The sequence below is a fragment of the Pinus tabuliformis genome, chromosome 1_1 (assembly GCF_031772625.1).
Source record: "Pinus tabuliformis cultivar Carrire ecotype Pingquan chromosome 1_1, CPIR1, whole genome shotgun sequence".
Lineage (NCBI taxonomy): Eukaryota > Viridiplantae > Streptophyta > Pinopsida > Pinales > Pinaceae > Pinus > Pinus tabuliformis.
In genome coordinates, this window is record NC_142297.1 from 842334106 (window position 1) to 842348003 (window position 13898).

The window sequence follows — 13898 nt, forward strand, 5'->3', positions numbered from 1 at the left end:
AAATCATAGAGAATAATACAAAGAAAATTAAATAAATAAGAAAGTATTTCCTTATCAAACGAATTGCAATATTATTATTTCTACGACTAAGCCATCCAACATTGGACCATAAACAAAGGAAACCAGGTTCTCTACAATGGGTTTTGAATAGCATGCCATATTGAGACTTAAAAAAAAAACAATAGGTATGTATATGAGACAAAACCTGATTCTATTAAATAAAACATGCGCGATAAAGAATTGTTTGGGCCAAAGGCCATAACAAGTATCAATTGAAACTATAACATTTTCATCTAAAAGTGGAAGCATAAAAAATATGTTAATTCAAGGTAAAATTAGGAGTACATTAAAAGGCTCAGGGCCGAAGGCCAGAGGGAATTCATATTGCTCAATAGTTAAACCTCGGTAGAAACTCTAGAGGAGTTTAATAACAATTCAATTTATACAATCACTAAACACTTTCCTTAATTACTACATAGGCCACTCAAGCAAATAATGCAACCCTCAATTCAAGCTATAAAGGAAAACTACGCCTGTAGTTGATGGTCGATCTAGACCCATCTAATGAGATGAAAACCTACAAAGACCTAAGAGAAGTAATTAGAAAGGGTGTCAGTACTGAAACCTTCAGTATCAGAACCTATAAACCTTGAAAGGAAGTGAATTTGCAAGAATAATGAGCATAATAGGAACAGACAGGGTCGAACCTAGAAAGACATTTTCAGCAAAGGGCAGTTAGTACCTATTATAATGGCAAGGAAAAACTAAATGCACAAAGTAGTAAAATACGAATTAAGAATAATCCCTTGTAATATCCTCAACATAGTCGCCCTTCCTAGTTTGGAAGACAAGTCAAGTCCAAGGATTTAATTAAAGCATTCTCTCAACAAGATGAAAGAACCATTAGCAAAAACCCTAAGCTCACAAGGTCGAAGAGATATATTTACCCTGAATCGAGCAGCAAAGCAAAGAAAAATCCTAGTACGCAAAAGAAAGTTGATTTTTGGCATCTCAGGCTAGTATGCATCTAATCTTGTAACAATATACCCTATCGTAACTATGGGAAGCAGAGTAAAACATCCATAGAAGTTATGACAAAAAAATCAATTGAACAATAGAACATAGGTGAAAGAATTTATTTATTGCCTTTGTGAGATAACCATAGCATTCACTAAGTTGCAGGATTGTGTTTGGCCGTTTGCAGTAGAGCTCATCTGGTGGACTGAGGTTTTGAAAATGAGCAGGAGAGGTGCTGAGGGGAGGTGCGGGGTAGTTACTCCCCAAAGAAACCGACTCAATTTGACCATACGATTATACCCTAACCTCTCAATGGTATATCTAGTGACACTTAACCCCGCCAAAGCAATGCCACGCAACATTATAGCAGTCTAGAACTCAACCTAAGGATGGGAAGACCCATATCTTATATATGTAACATATTCACATGAGATAGTGCGCAATGGAAACTAACAATGCAACCTAAATTAATGGAGGCCACCAATATACTACTAATTATGTGACCAACTAGTAACCTAGTGCACATTGTTAGGTGTATAACCTCTTAACATAAAAACCTATGCTAGACATAAACCATTTAAACAACATTGGTAAGTTACAATACAATGTAATTATTATTTATGAATGGTAATGGATAATAACTAAAGTATAATGTTTCACGTAAAAACTTTAAAAAATGATGTAATGGGAGGATGTTACAAGTGGATACGAGCTGAAGGGTTCAACACTATGGCCTATTTAAGGGAAAATAGTAATACATTGTCTGGTGTTCCATAGAAGAAAGAATCTTGTCACAAGTACATTGAAATAAATTCCATTATGCATCGAATTATTGCTGAAGTGTCCTTACCTACAAGAATCGTTATATTGGGTGCCTAAGAGAACAAACAACAATATGGAAGATTTATTTAATAACACATGACAATTAATCGTATCCTGTCACTATTAGATAGTGAGTTGGGGGAGAGAAGTTCATGATTTATGATGAACAACGATAATTCTTATAATACAAATATGTTTAAAAAATAAAATCAGGGTGTTACATGTGATTTCACCCTGGAAAGTTTGGGATTATATAAACAATGATTACATGTTTCTAATTACAAGACCCTTCTATTAATTATGTTTCGATATATAATTTCATGAGATTAGTAACAATAAAAATGTTTAAATTAAAAATCCATTATGGATCATTAAAGAAAGAGACAGATACAAAAGGGATATATATATATATATATATATATATATATATATATATTTTTTTTTTTTTTTTCTATATTGGTAAGTGGTACTTAATTATAGGGAAGAAATGATCTCCTCACACATATACTGGATGAGTAACCAAGAACCTAGTTGAGGTAGTGAATGGAGGAATAGAAAATAAGTATTAAAATAATCTATTCCCTATTAACAATATTTAGAACTAAATCCTATTGTGAAAATTGCTAATGTTGAAATTATTATGCAACCTGTAGGTTGAGTCTAACTAGTTATAAAGTGTTTTGAATGGGATTAAAAGACTACAAGAAGTGCATTAGAAGATATTGGAAAACCTGTAATACATAAGATCAAAACTTAAGGTACCGAGGAAACCCTATCTGGCTACATGTAATGATAATTTTGTCAAAACTGAGTGGGGTATAGAACATTTGTGATTACAAAATGAATGAGTTAATCAGAATCATCTTGAGTGATTGGTGGAAATGGTTGGAAAACTTCTACCAACTAAGCTTTAGCAAATAACATGGAGAAAAATGAAAATAATGTTGAAATATTATTATGTGTATAACCTAGGAATAATATATCCTAACACAATAATACTCAACTGGTATAAATAAGGTCAGACTTCATGAGAATAAGCTAATAGGGAAATTAATAAACTGTCAGTTGAAGAGTTTCTTCATGAAGTGAGTCATAAAAGAACAGTTACAGTGGAGGGATAATGGTGCAAAATTAATAAGTCACGAGAATTATTTATTGTTTAAACTAGTAATTTGGAGGTGAAGAATGATAAACTATCATAACACCTTGCTATGAATAGAAACTAGAGTTGGGTTTAGTAAAGTGGATAGTGTATTTGGAATTTTGACTTGGAAAAGACATAGTAATGGTATTTGGGTCACTTCAAGATGGAAGCACTTTAAAACAATGTTGTTAATACTCCAAAGGTATTTTCTTATACTAAATTTAGCAAGCATTAAGTGAGTGAGGTTAGAGTTAATAACAAAACATGGAAATTATTAGGAAGGAAGTGCAATGACTCCTCAGATATAGGAAAACAACTCGGACAAATCTTAAATTCCTGTATTTGATAGACAGGGAGGGGAGTCCAAGGTTTTCATGAGTTATGGACTTGTAATGTCGAATCATGGAATGCTTTGCTAATTGGTCTAATTTATAATCACCTCGTGATTAGAAAGTTTGAATTGATTAAAAATAAGACAACTATAGAAGTTTGACTTATTAAAAATGACTGATGATTGCAATTTTGTTATTTAACAATTTGATTTGAAGTGTAAATAGCAAGATAAGCAAGAATAAATGCATATTAGACTCTATGAGCAATATAGTGGAGCTATGAATAATTTTTTTTATTTAACTCGACCATTGTTGGACTAATGTTTTTCTTTAAGTTTGGAAACAACATAAACTGGAAAAAGGGACTATATAGAAAATGTTTTGGGTGACTGGCTACCAAAACTATGCAAAAGGAAGTCTAGGCTATCTAGGAGGCATGACTAGCCGCTGGAATTGCGCAATGCACAATCCAGGTTAACTGCTGATTGTTGGAATTGTGCAATGTGCAATCCAAGCTGACTGCTAACTAATTGAATTGCACAATGCACAATTTCAGCTGGCAATGACTGCAGGCTCAGTGACTGCATTGCCCAGTTTTATGGGCCTGCAACCACTATCTCTCAAAATTGCGCAAAGCAGGCCCGAGGAACAACTGCTGGGCATAAATGTGCATTTATGGAGGGGAAGGCAAAGCCTTCCCTCTCAGGATTGCGCAATGCTGTCTTGGTGAGGCAGAGTCCGAGCCAAGGTTGCCTAGACCTGTCGATGGGCAACTAAATGTAATTGTGAAAGTGAATGCATAACAATACTGAGTGTAAGAAGAAGTAAATGATCATGCATGCAAGCAATGAACGAAGATTCAGAAAACGGAACAACATACATGCAAGAAATGAATGAAGATTCAGAAAACGGAACAACATGCTGGTTGAAGTGAGTCGCAGAATTGGCGAACGTTCGTGTAAAACAGTTTCATGCATGCGACACTAGTGAGATAGCAATGAAAACTAAAAAAATGCTAGTACAAGCTAGTATGAATGTAAAGGATAGCAAGTGTTCAAAGAAGTCAAGCAAACAACACCCACACAAGTGAAAACACAAAAAGCGACAGAAATGTTCTAAAAGACAAGTTGAGACCACTTATCCATGAATAACTGAGTTGGATGTGTCGAAGAGTCCTAGATGTGCTATGGGATTTCAGAGATCCAAGATCGATGTGAAGAAATGAGCTCTAAAGCATTGAATAAATAAGTTTGGAGCTCATGACACGCATGCCACAAATCTAGGAAAAAGCGACACTTGGAGGAAATATTCTAAAACGATCTTTGCATGTAACCTCTAGCTGCTAAAAATAGCTCCCTAAAATCTAGGGATGCTTTTTGCATGTTGCTTTTTCTATTCTGGGAAAAAGTAACCCATGCATGCAAGTAAAGTTTCCTTGGTCCAGGGTGGAACTAGTCAAACCAACTACACATGCAAGAGCCTACTCAACTGTTGGGAGAAAATGCACATTTCTAGAAGGGATTTGGGTTGAATGCCTAGGAGATTTGCGCAATTTCTAGGCAGAGTAGTTGACTACTGCCTAGGATTGCACAATTTCTAGGCTGAGAAACCCTACTGGGAGGAATTGCACAATTTTCTAGATGAATCTTGATTAGAAGAATTATGCAATTCTGGAGTATAGCAGGCTTCCAAACTGAATTGCGCAATTTCTGGAGGGAAGGCTGGTTTCCCTCCAGAATTGCACAATTTCTTGAGGGAGCTAGTCAGCCTGTAGCTAGACCAAGTCCGGAGAAACAACCAGTGAGGGGAATGCATCAAGATTTGATAGACAAGCTGCCTTTCTGCAAGAAAATCACTGAAGCTTGTGTGCTTGATGAAGCAAGACATGCTGCTATGAAAGGTTGGTAGGGAGGCTCCAAAACGAAGCTAAGGAAAAATTTTGGAGGGTGGATGTAGCCACTACAACACTTGGCGACACACTGGTAGAAACCTAGTTCTTTGAATGGACCTTGTTCATTAAAATCAAGTCTAACACCTCCAGAAGTATTGTTTAGTTCTTAGTTTGTCTTGGTTTAACACTACCCTAATTGTAAGATGTAGCACCTACCAAGCTCTTGGTCGATTGACACACATTCCAAGCCAAGGCAACACAATTGTTTCGATTTGGGTTGAGAGGTATATTAGTGCAAAAGAAATATAATCATCAGAGTCTTAGTTTCATCTCTGGTGTTGCTCCATTGCTAGTAGGCCTGGATAGTACCCTGACGGAGTCACGCAGGAACACAAGCATCACTCCGCTACTGGTGAGCCTGCCCAGTACCCCGGCAGAGTTACTTGCATCACCTCTCTGCACAGGAAGCCTTTCTCTTCTTTCGCCTTCTTCATTTTTCATTTTTTGAAATTTTCACTTTTCATTTTTTCATTTTCACAACTGTGCATAGCACTTATTCATTTCAAAGGCGGAATAGGGATCCTGACTTATTGAGAGCAGAAGAGGTTGTTCCTTCAGAGAATTAGTTTATTAAATACCTCTGATGTTCTTGTTAAGGTTTTCCCCCTCACCTTACTCTAGTTGACTGAGCTGACAAGGGTTAGCCCAAAAACAACTGACTAGAGTAGGTGACACTAGTTAGCGTGCAGGCATTGTGTTTTCACCAAGGTTCACTTCGAATAGTACGTATTTTCCTTCGACGTATCATGGACTAAAGGTAACAAGTTCATCATATAGAGGTAAGATGACAGATAACTGAGTAACGATAGCAGTAAAAGACCTCTTGTACTTTACCCATCTTGTCTCAAGAGTCATACATGGTCTCATGTGAAACTAACCTACAAACAACAAAGCAAAGCAGAAGTAGAAGAAAATTCGAAAGCAAAGTGAATAAGCAAACAAGAAAGAAGACAAATAAAAAAACAAAACAAGTAAGAAAACAAGCATGCAAGCAAACCAACTGAAAGCAAACACTACTCCTACTCCTAAGCTAATGGTGCATGGGCTTGATCATGTGAATTGAAATTTCCAACGTAGCCACTAGTGCATTGGTTGATCCATGTTGGTGAAGGCTTGGTCTACGAGCAACCTGGTTGTGTGAACCAACAAACAAGAAAAATATAACAATGAAGACAAACACACTTCATGTTTAAAAGTTTCCATGGGACATAAGTGAGTACAAGTGCATGACAGGTGGTCCGTGGACTTGTCACAGTATTGTGCGACACTGTGTGAAGCTTTGAATCATATGCATACTCTTGATTGTGACATGCAGGAAAACAAAAGGAACATAGACAACTTGCGTCATGTACGCATGCTTGCAATGTAAGATTCCTCTAATGCATGATTGACGGGATCATGCAATTTGAGTGGAGGAAGCATGATCTGTGTGTGAGATTGATCTTCAATGCATTAGATGAGTGATGAGGAGCCTCAGGTGACTGAAAAATTTCCTGATCGGAAGTGAAACTCACCCCAAGAGGGCGAGGGCCTGACATAACCATCAGTTCAGGCTGAAGTGCCTCGGCAGTCTTGGGTGTTTCGACTTCATCATCAGATAGATCATCATAAACAGGTGGCTTCGAAAAATAAACTGCGATAGAATCATGATCGTGATCGAATATGGGAGTAAATGGATCACGACAACCACGATCAGAAAAATCAATGATTTCATCAGCATCCTCATGATCTGATGAATCAAACAGAGGGGTAGATGAGAAGCAAACAAATTCATCCTCTGTGTTTCCGGAAAAGGCAGATGAAAGGTCAAGTGGATTTTCAATGAATAACTTATCCTCTCCATTGTCGGATGATGGACTAACATTCGGTGTGTCTTGCAAGTGATCAACAATGGGTGCATCCGTAGATGAAGATACATATGTGAAATCATGGATGGCAGGTTCACCAAAGATGTCAGGGAAGAATGGAGGAGGCTCGAATGAAAGGGAGTCATCCTTCATCGAGTGTTGATGCTCAAGCTCCCAGTCATACTCTTCATGAATGATAGCGCATGTTGGTTGTGCAACACCAACTCTGTTAATGGCTTGTTCCTTGTTCACAAAAAATGTGGAGTCTGGAATGGAATAACACAAGACAATATAACCTGGATTATTAGCCGAGTACGAAGACAGAGGTTGTGGAACAAAATGCATGTGATAATTCGATGGACTCACAACCAAATCTACGCGAAAATTAAGCGAAGTGATGTTGGGAGGATGTGACAGCTGAATAGATGTGTGAGCATGATCTCCCGCATCACTCTGCAGTGGTGGAGATGTTTGATGAGGGGACGGTGGACAATCACTTGTGACAATGACCGTATCCATCTGTGATTGTGCAGCTCCATCACTGAAGAATACTGAGCGAGGCTTGATTTCAAACTTCTTCTTGGGATGAGCATATTTCTTAACGCAATACTCGAATCGGTCCCAAAGATAGAAAAATTTCATCTGGCTCTTCGGAGCTTGAAACTACAAATCACGAAAGCATTGCCAAAAATCCATAGGAAATTCATGCAGAGCCTTCCGTTGTTGTAACAGTTTTTGGTCAAGATGGTTTGGATCAAAATTATAGAAAGTTTCTTCAATGAGATCACGTAAGTGCTCAAGTGAGTTCACACTGTCAGCCGATAGGCTGAACAACCATTGATGTGGAGATTCACGAGGTGTGTATGCAAGAAGCAAACTAACCTGTTCGTCAGAACATCCATCTTCCTCATGGAGCATGGAAAGAAAGTCATGTAAGATCTTAGGCCATGCCACTTTGCCTTCACCATCATACGTGTATGTGGACAAGAGATCGGAAAAATCCCTCGTGATGGTAACAGATTCAGAATTCGAAAAATGTCACGAAGGGAGAAGAGTGCAAGAATCCATGATACATATGCAAAGGTTCAAAATAGGATGAGAGGACACAACTTGTCATCTGGCCCTCCTTCTAGCGCCATAAATGTTGACGGCGCTGGACCCGTCAAAATGTCAAGGGACCTCCCCGGTAAGAAGTCCCAATTAGACCTCAGACTGTTTGGTGTAGGAGTACCAGTAGTGGGTTGTACGATAATGCCTTGACCTTGATTTTGCATAGAGGCAAGTAAGATAACTCTATTGGTAGCAAGGGTGTGACATATGCAGGGAGTCAAGGAATGTGCATGAGAGGTTCTAACACACAGGGGTTGATATGAGTGTGCCCTTGGAAACCTGTGATAGCACGAAGTTAAGAAGGGAACACACGAGAAAAGATGCACCACAACATGGAAGGCAAGTTAGCTAGCAATCCAAAGTGATGGTTAAATCAAAATCACATTTAAGAAAGATTCATACATACATACACAGAAATAGCTATACATGCATGTGTAAGAAAACAAATACATATATCATTTAGAGTAAATAGATAGCTGAAATACAATACAACATATGCATGAAATGTGTTGGCTCTTGTTATATTAAGAAGTGTAAGTTCCAGTCATACAATACATCCATGTCCAACCACTAGTTCTGACAGCGGAACGTTACAGCCATAACTGCTTGTTCCTCCAAAGAGATGTACTAGCTTTGCGTAGTGGAGAAGCCAATGCTTGTTACAATAATGTCCAAGCTCTCTCTAAGATAGTCCTATCGGAAGCTTGGCTGACCAAAAGCCTTTATAATGAGTTATGAGGGACTATTTATAGAAAAGGGTGGGGTGACCTTTGACATTCCCCTTTGTGACAATTCATCTACCCTCATGACTCTTCATCTACTCTATGACTGTTACGTCTATTATCGACACTTGAACTTACACTTGACAAGAAGTTACATTATAATGCACATGTACCCATGTGAGACAAAATGAATTGAGCAAGCCTTCCTAGACATCACTATGACTTAGACAACTATTGGAAGACCAACTCTTCAACATCTTCATTGTGATTGACAGTAGTGAACTGATGCCAAGATTGGTAGTCCTTGTGCTCCAAGGTGAAATCTTTCTGGAACCTGACTCTGGCCTCCATAGCATCCGGGTACACTACTCGGGTTCCTCTGTCCAACTCATCTAAGAGCATGCGCATCATTGTCTTCAATGTTTCCAGACCAACAACATACTTGTGCATGATGTCTGCATTGATGGAAAAGTCTAGGCTGGTGGCAATTCACATCAACTCGTCAAATTACGAGTCAAGCTCTAGTTGGACCTGTGCCTTTGTATTCGCCTGGGTGTGAGTCCCAATAGATGGGATCACATGTGCATGCACCACAACATCCGTACTCTTGAATACACGTGGATGTGAAGCCTGTAGACTAGTGATGAGCTGCGAGAGCTCTTCATAGTTCCAAATCTGACTCCGGATGCGTGCCTTCAGCTCGACCACTCTGGGCTTCATCATCTTAGGCAAGTGAAGCAGGCCTCCCTTGTATATCATCGTCCACATTTTCATGTAATCAACAACAGCATGCACACTCGAGAAGATAGGTGCTCTTCTAACACATCATTGTTTCCATTCGTTGAGATTGATGACTGCCTTATGCACGGTACCAAACTTGGAATACAATGCTCGCATAACTGTGTCAAGGGACAATACTTCATCTAGTATTGCCTTCTTCAATTCAGCTCGATTGGGCGTTGTCACCAGCTCTCTTCCTTTCTTGGCCGTCTGTAGCTCCTTAGCCATTCACTCATGCTCAGCTATCAGAAAGCGAACACTTGAGCTAGTAGCTTCGACATATGCTCTAGTGGTATTGGCTAAGGCCACTTGATGTTTGCGCATGTCAGACATGATCACTTGTTCCTGATACTGTGCAGGAGATGTATGATCCTCTGGATTTGACACTCTGCGAGACTGCATAACTCTATGTTGAGACTCGTCAAATGAGATGTTGTTCATCTCTCCTTTCGGCTGATCTCCAAGGATCTCAGTGTCTCCTTGGTCGCTTGGGACTTGTTCATCTTTTGGATGTGGTGAAGCAGGTGGGTTGACCTCTTGGTGGTGAGGCATGAGGTCGATGTCCTACTCTAGCTCCTGTTGCTCCATGTCCATATCCATTCGTTCAAGCACTTGTTCTATCTCCTTAGCGAAGTCCTACTTTTGCGATGGTTCACCCTACTCGCCTGATGCCAGCTGTTCTGATGAGTCCACTACCTGTACGGGCGTTGTTTCATCCGTCTGCACATGTTGCACCCCCTGCTGTACCTGTTGCTACTGCGTTTCCCTCTCATGTTTGTGCAGCTCATGTTCCTTTCGGAGTTGTTCCTTCAACTCATGCAACTCCTTCTCTGCTTCCTCCATTTTCCATTTCTCCCTCTACCTTTGCGCGATTCACTTATCGCGTTGTTTCCTCTTTGCCTCTATAGCGATAGTTGCTTTCTCTACAAGTGGATCTTCTCAGAACTTGCATCTTTGCTCTTCCTCCATGTGATCGACAATCTTTCTCTTGCCCTTGTCGGGCACTGGTATGTTCACCTCTACTGCTGTTGATGCTTCTAGTGCTCTCCGGGATGCTACTTCACGTTGCTTTGCTAACTACTCCACAACGAAGCTGACCTGTTCATTGGGTCTGGAGGGATTGTAGAAATATCTCCATGGGTCCTCCTTCACCCAATGAAATGCCCCGTGGATCCAGTTGAACTGTACTCTTATGTAGTGATCTTTCACAAGACAATGTGGGTCATACGGATTGTAACTTCGGAGGCCGAATGGATACTTCTTCATCTGCTCTGCTTCGACATCCACGTGCTTGAAATTTCAAATCTCATATAAGCGAATGCGCAACGTAAGAATGGGCCAAGGTGCTTTCTTCTTCCGGTGCAACCTAGTTGTCAATCCTGCTGAGATGTGATATGATACTTCCTACATGACGAGCACGTCCAAGGCAAACTTCAGTAGAACATGCGGAGGCTTCTCCGTACTGTACATTTGTATGAAGGTGCCAGATGGTGAGGCATACCAATCAGCTATGTCTATCAGTGCCTCCATTGTTGCCATCGACATGCAGGGTGGATCCTGTTCGAATATCATCTTGTAAATCGGGGTGACAAAATGATCGGAAAACCGTGTGATAACTCCTCTGAAGCTGCATTCAGACAACATCTTACAATAAGTATTCACAACAGTCTCCGCCAGTGACCATGCCCACTTCAAGCCCAAGAACTCCTGTCGGGCACAGACTGCATCCAAGATGTAGGCAAACATGCGGACCCGTTGCATGGTTCTCCCTCTCTGGCCAGTTGGTCCAGTGTGATCACCCAGCTCTGTGGGAAGGTTTCCATAATTTCTTGGCCATACAGTCGACATGCAAATATGACCAAGTATTGATACACCTTTCACATTATCTTCGTCTTGTAGATCTGGTTGGGTGTCATCCTGAATCTCGCTGGCTCCTTTACCCAGTTCTTCAGAATATCTCTAGAGTTGGCATTGCTGTTGGGTAAGCTGAAGGGAGTCTCCATGATAGTCACGGGCTCCGACATTTGATACATCTCATCATAATCCTCTTCCCTGAAGGTTGCAATATTCATCCTGCTGACACTGCTCAAGGTCATCGTCTCGGGATCAGTGTGCGAGACGATCCAGTGTATCATGTCCGTGCATGGGAACACGAAGTATCTACATGCAATCTGGTACAAGCCAAACTTGTGGATGTTCACGTATACTTGGCGGTCTTTTAGGTCTTCCCAAAATGTGCTTGTAAATGCATCATTGGCCTCTTGCCATTTCAGTTTGATGTCCTTGTTTAGAATCAGCTTGGTATCTTCATAGATCGGTAGACTTGCGGACACTCGCTCAACCGCTGCTCCAGTTGTACTTCCATTAGTGTCCTTTGATCTTGATCTCTTCGAGGCCATTGATCATGAACTGTCAAGAGGTGGATTAACACCTTCTAGATCTGGAGACAAAGTGACATGCATGTAAAGAAATCTGTCAGCAAAAACCAAAGCAAATTCGGGAACGACATAACACATACCTGGGGATTGATAGGCAAAGATTGTGCAATTTCTTCTGGGAGGCTGGGTGACTGGCTGCCAGAACTGCGCAAAAGGTAGTTTGGGTTGTCTGGGAGGCATGACTGGATGCTGGAATTGCGCACTGCGCAATCCAGGTTGACTGCTAGAATTGCATAATGTGTAATTTCAGTTGGCAATGGTTGCAAGCTCAGTGACTGCATTGCACAATTTTCTGGGCCAACGGCCACTATCCCTCAGAATTGTGCAAAGAAGGCTCGGGGAACAGTTGCTAGGCAGAAATTCACATTTATGGAGGGGAAGGCAGAGCCTTCCCCCTTAAGATTGCGCAATGCTGTCTTGGTGAGGCAGAGTCTGAGCCAAGGTTGCCCAGACTCGCCGACGGGAAACTGAATACAAATGTGAAAGTGAATGCATAGCGATGTTGAGTGTAAGAAGAAGTAAATGATCATGCATGCAAGCAATGAATGAAGATTCAGAAAATGGAACAACATGCATGTGGGTGAAGCGAGTCGCAAAATCGGCGAATGTTCGTGTAAAACAATTTCATGCTTGCGACAATAGTGAGATAGCAACAAAAATTGAAATGGTGCTAGTACAAGCTAGTATGCATGTAAAAACAGCAAGCATTCAAAGAAATCAAGAAAACAACACCCACACAAGCGAAAACAAAAAAAGTAACATAAATGTTGTAAAAGACAAGTTGAGACCACTTACCCGTGAATAGTTGAGATGGATGTGTCGAAGAGTCCAAGATGTACCGTGGGATGTCAAAGATCCAAGGTTGATGTGAAGAAATGAGCTTTGAAGCATCAAATAAATAAGTTTGGAGCTCATGACGTGCATGCCACAAATCTAGGAAAAAACGACACTTGGAAGAAAGATTCTAAAATGATCTTTGCATGTAACCTCCAGCTGCTAAAAATAGCTCCCTAAAATCTAGGGATGCTTTTTGCATGTTGCTTTTTCTATTCCAGGAAAAAGCAGCCCATGCATGCAAGTCAAGTTTCCTTGGTCCTAGGTGGAACTGGTCAAACCAACTACACATGCAAGAGCCTGCTCAACTGCTGGGAGAAAATGTGCATTTCTGGAAGGGAGATGGGCTGACTGCCCAAGATATTTGCGCAATTTATCGGCAAAGCAGTTGAATGCTACCCACGATTGCACAATTCTTGGGCTGAGTAACCCTGCTGGGAGGAATTGCGCAATTTTCTGGATGAAGCTTGACTGGCAGAATTGCGCAATTCTAGAGCCCAATAGGCTACCAGACATAATTGTGCAATTTCTGGAGGGAAGGCTGGTTGCCCTCCATAATTGCATAATTTCTTAAGGGAGCTAGTTAGCCTGTAGCTAGACCAAGACCGGAGAAACAACCTGTGAGGGGAATGCATCAAGCTTTAATAGATAGTGACGGTAGTTTGGGTACAGGTAGGAATGTTAATCTCCAAAATTGTGAGATTATATCTTCTACTTCCGTTTGCAGGTGTAAATGCTGGTTCAATGGGCTCTCTGTCATCCACCAATAACCTTTAGAGCTTCACTAAGTTAGCAGCCCTCCAAAAATCACAAAGTTCTGCTAAACTACCACCATACCGGACCCGACGGTAATACAAACCTTAGTTTAATAAAATTTGAAATATGCCTTCTAAAAGATCTT